This window comes from Aethina tumida, chromosome 3 (genome assembly GCF_024364675.1).
Source record: "Aethina tumida isolate Nest 87 chromosome 3, icAetTumi1.1, whole genome shotgun sequence".
Classification (NCBI taxonomy): Eukaryota; Metazoa; Arthropoda; class Insecta; order Coleoptera; family Nitidulidae; genus Aethina; species Aethina tumida.
The window spans coordinates 32,513,176-32,518,878 of NC_065437.1; the positions used below are offsets into that span (position 1 = coordinate 32,513,176).

The 5,703-nt window shown below is 35.4% G+C and overlaps 1 non-coding gene across 1 annotated transcript; it reads right to left on the reverse strand.

The window, feature by feature from the left end:
* Positions 1–821: 821 nt before the first annotated feature.
* On the reverse strand, positions 822–893 carry Trnaa-ugc (transfer RNA alanine (anticodon UGC)). The gene has a single exon. It is a non-coding gene; the product is annotated as a tRNA-Ala (tRNA).
* Between the last annotated feature and the right edge of the window lie 4,810 nt (positions 894–5,703).

Sequence of the window (5,703 nt, forward strand, 5' to 3'; positions counted from 1 at the left end):
AAACATATTGTATACTATAAACATTAGGCATTTTACCTACTCTGTATAGGACACACAAATTTAAATTTTTCAAAAGCACTGCCTCTTCGCTCCAATTCGTATCATTAGTAAATCTTGAATATTTTTATTTAGTTCCAATATTCGCGCGAGCGTTTAAAGGTTAGATTTTTGTTTCAAGAGTAGGGAAGCTGAGGCGTGTCTCTAGCCAATGGGATAACTCCAAATACCGACAGAAATGAAGTACCAATCGTTGTTGATCAGTTTAAAAAACTGGATGGTGGTTTGTGTCTTTGTGTCCCTAGAGAATTCACTTGTGGAAAAGTTTTTAATACTGCATCCCTTATTTATTATAAAATGTTTTTTGTTAAATAATTAAACCATCTAATTCCCAATAGAATACTTTAATATATACGTGACAAAAAACCGAGTTTTATCTATATCTTAGTTTACGTGAAATACAGTAATGAATAATTAATTATTATGCTGGCCATGTCTTTTATTTTCAAAGGATAGTAAAGATATTTGGTATAAAAGAGATTTTTGTGACAGCTTCCGTCAATCGAATTCGAGGAAGGGGGACACATATGCAGGACATTATGGATGAGCCGAACCCAAAGAAGGAAATACAGGCAAATGTGCCAGCCACCCGCCGCCCGTCAACGGAGCTCTGTATATTGTTCATGTTTTTTTTGTTCTATATATAATATGTAATATATTTGTATGTTATAAATTTAGGATAGGCAAAATTATTAGTGTCAAAATAATAATAGAACTTTACAAAATATAACTATAGTATAACATTAAAAAATACAAAAAGTAATTGGAGATACCGGGGATCGAACCCGGGGCCTTTCACATGCAAAGCGAACGCTCTACCACTGAGCTATATCCCCTTATAATTATTATTTATAATCGTTACGTCCGCGATTGTTTCATTACATTATAAACAAAAACAATTATAATATTAACATAGGTGTAGGTGTAGACTTCAAAAAAGGTAAATTAACTCAATTAAACAAACTCTTAAAACTGCAAAATTATATTTCATTTTTACTGAAATTTACTTTTTATTGCATTACAATACAATAATTAAATAACAGTGTGTATAAGGTTTTTTAAATCACTAAATTTATATCCTAGAAACTCATTACGCTGTTCGAACGAACGACTGCGATAATGGTCGTCGATGGCGAATGCGGCAGACATTGAAACAAACCACACGTTGTAACAATTTATCTAATTTCTCCAATACACAACCGGCCCCGCATAATAAGAAAAAACCAGTTCAATTCTTGAGAACGTCACATTAATAAAGGGAAAACACGACGACAGAAGACATAAAACATAAAAACTCGCGATAGTTTCCTTAAGTACAAGTAGATGTGGTGCTAATGATAGTCTGTTGGCGACAGGTGACACGTCAGTCCTGTGTTCAAGGGACGGCAAAAACAAATATATCTCTGCACGCAAACTATGCCACCGGATAAAACAGCCACGATGTAGCACAATCGCAGATCCAGACCTGGCTGATATCGCCTGCATCTCATTTGAATCCGTTTTTACTCGACGTCTTTTCGTCATAAATTCCAACCAGATTTCAACTCAGATAAAAACTTGCTAATAGTTTTGCTCTTTTAACTCACAATCAGATTGATTAGGTCGTGCTTTAATTTACTGTTCTACGCAACGCTATATTTAATCGGGCATTAGTTGCACGATCGAAACTATTAATATCCAAATTAGGAAACTAACAAGCTTTTAATAGTATTTATTTGCAAATTTATGTGCCTTTGGGAGGATACACGTTTGATTTATTTAATGGAGTGGGAATATCTCTTTAGTAACAAATTATAGATGATTCAAATTATATATTTTTTTAATAGTGAAGGTCTTGAATAAACTGTTCACGTAGCGAGCGCAATAAATCAAGATAACTGATTTAAAGATGTTCGAATTTCCATAAATATTCCATAATTTGGAATTAAAGTGCGATACATACGAGTCATAACCCGTATATATATCCTGACTGTAAAAATAAACTCAGAAATAGTAATTTGTTCACTTATATTTCGGTAGCGTTCGAAATGCCTTGAAACACTTTACGACTGTACATTCGCTTAGCTATTAAAAGGTTCATCTTGGAAAATCAACCCCTTGAGAAAATACAGCTAAACTACGTGCCTTACATGTATAGCGAAGCTTGATTTATTTTATTACAGGAATTGCACTCTTTTTATAATTGTTGTCCTACAACCGAACTGGGTCAGATTAAAATGAATCCTTTCAACAATTAGATGCCAACTGAGATTGTTACACCCTTGAGACGTTCAAAGTACTTTTTGCATCCAATGACTTTTTGTTGCAAAAGCAATAGTGTGACTAACAAGGCTAATTACGTCAGTAATTAACTATGCCGGTAATGATAATTATGTACGCTAATATACAGACAGATCACGAAATGTCGGCGGATTCATAAGAAACGATAATTATAATCTCGAGCGAAAATAAAAAAGATGACAATTAAAAGCTCCGCGCGACCGCCCTCCGCGAGTCTAGAGAATAATTGTGTTTTTCCCCCTTGCCCCAACTCTCTGCCAACTTAAAGCAGAACTAATGACTTTATTATGAACTTTAGTGAAACAAAAAGATTAAGACATTTTGGAAGATGGTCTCGTCACGGATGGCGGAAGAATGCAGGAACGGACTGGACTTCAAATTCATTCACTCGAAACTAAAAGCGTTGTATTGTTGCTTTTGGTTAACTCCAACGTCAACAATGGCGGAGATTCAAATAACCAGATATATCATTAAAATATTTTTTATTAAACTGGAGAACAAAGTACTTTAAGTACCAATATATATTTTAGATACTTCAGAAAAACATTGTATTGGTTCTATTATTATGTTTAATACATAAAATGTGTTCACTAGATCTGTACAGCTAAACAATATTCTTTATTTTAGGTATTTGGATGGATTAATCAAATCGAAAGTATTCTAGAGGTTACGGCCCTGATTGGAGCGTACCATCATGATTATCGACCGTAGAACCATCAACAATCTACGTCGTGCCTGTAAATATGTACCATGAGAACCACGAAATGTATGATTATCCATAAAGCAAAAGTACCGCCGGTAATGATAAACATCTATCGCATCAATTGGAAGTGCACTATTTAATAGACGCGAACACGACTCCGTAAACATGCCTTACACATGTTAATAAAAGGGTACTCATTGTGCCTGTAAACTATATAATTCTCGGAGCTTGTTAGTAGTTTCTGATCTTGAAATTTAAATAACGCCGGCCACGCTCGAATTTGAACCAGTATGAAGACATTACGCATGTAAATAAGTGCCACTTTACATGTGCCGCATCCCAATAAGGGACAATGCTCAACACTTTTGGTTTAATTGTAGATTAACAAACACTCAACTCTCTAATTTCTCATGATATCAAAATAAGACTTTTTCTTTAACCCGAAGATTGTTGGATGAGCAATAGAAGGGGGTTTTAAAAAATCTCAAACATTAAATACACATAAATACACCTACGTGATCTGTGTACAAATAAGTTTCAAAGCTGACACCAGCGACGACAAAACATCGGCTGACACCCACAACATTCCTCATTTCGAACAGTTTCTTAAATAGTGTTAATTATGCGACGGCGTTGAGAATTCGCTTTCCTAACAACCGTTTTACCTCTTTTAATTTATTTCTAAAGATAAAACGCTAGAACATAAACGGTCCCATAATTTATTGGAATATCTGAACATCTCAGTGTGATGTCTCTCTTAACAGTCAGCGGAGAGTCCAATGCGACTGTCGGGAAATTGAATGCGCTGAAAGACTCGACTCCTTTCACATAAATATATTTCATGACGCGTTTCAAGTAAAGGATTACTTAATTATGGTAATTGTGATGTCGGACTTAACGTGTGTGACATTGTTATTCAAACGTTCCTTTTATGTCAAGCTCATAAATTTCGACGCACTGATACTATCTACGAAAAAAATCTAGCTTCGAATAATTTAAAGGCGAAAACACGTCCGTGTTACAATAGTTACACGTACGTGGCTTTTTACATTTAAAAATGTCTGTACAATTTACGTTTCTGTAAAAGTAACAAATTTATAGGAGTATTAGTTGTACACTAAAAAACGTCAACGATCTATGAGGTTGGATGTACAATTTATTATCGTACTGTGTCAGTTTTCATATGAAATGGCCGTGTAGTCGAATGAATTTAATAGTTGTCATTCTGTTGGAGTTTATTTTGGGAAAAACGGCGATTGAATCCCCGAAAACAATATGCGTACACGTCACCGTTGATGGGTTAATGGATTCTCTCGTTTTTCATCTTTTCCATACGCCGATGCTGATACTTTGCATTGTAGATAATAATTTTGTATATCTCTGGCGGGCCTCTGACAGTTAAATTTCCTCCTGTATTTTCATGTGTCACGTTCAGTTTTGATAATACGTTTTATATTTAGACTGCTCATTGACATTCGGGAATAATCTCCTGTTGGCGGGACTTTGATATAAAATAATATATCAATCAATACCATACTGATATAAACATACGTTCCGTATTAAAATTATAAATTTCTTTCAGTTAATTTTGTACTTTCATCTTGTATTTGCAAACTTCTTTTATATTTTCTTTGTTGTTATTCTGCCACGTTAACATGAAAATAAAGGTTCCCTCTTTTCATCCCACCTTTGAATGACATATGTGGGTGAGACGGCTTCAATGAGATGTAAATTAACACGTGATTCTAATTTAAAATGTGCTAGAAATCTAAAACATCTTCGACACATTCAAAAAATGACTTATAATTCCAGTCAGCCGCACAAAGCGGTGCCTAGACAGTACATACGACCATTTTTGTAGAATCCTTCGCAAATAAAATTACAAGATATACGAAGTAAAGCGAATAACAAGATTTCCTTGACGCACATCTTTCAGTCAGTTACTTTGAAAAGTGAGTTACCGGGCTATTTCCCTGAGCGGGGGATTGTCAGATTACCGGACAAGCCAATACTTTCCACATATCAGATTCCAGTTTCCAACTTCGGACTTTTACTCCCCTGAAGACCCGCATTAAACCGAAAGTAGTCGCACGAAGGTGGAGGCTACGAAAATACATGCAGGTTTGTTTCAGTCCTTACATCGGGGACCTCCTACAGTTTTTTCTTGTTATAACTTTCTTTGATAATATTCAACAAGTGAAACGGTGTTTCGAGTATTTTAACGGGTTAATTTATTGATTGAAAATATATCCAATAAGGTTAACAAAGGAAAGCCCTGCTCTAAACGATCCCTAAAAGACAAAAATTAATCACGTTGCCAAACTAACTGGCCAAGTTGTGTGACACGATAAGGGAAACACAAAGTTCAGTGTTAATTTATCAATGGCGAAATGCAACCGAAGTCGAAAAGCGAGCCCGAAAATCAGATTAAGAACAAATCAGAAATATTAGAAATTGGTTGTAAGTTGATTAGGGACGAGGGAAAAGGGAAAGTCGGAGTGGTGCGACACGTATCTGTCCGATCGCCCCCGTGTGTGCGACCATTGAACGTTGACCCTCCCACAGACACGACAGCCTGGAGATTTTTCCCGAACTTTATCTTGTTATACGGCTCTTTAGGACAACACCAATAGCCAATCAATGTCCCAGTGAGTATAAATATA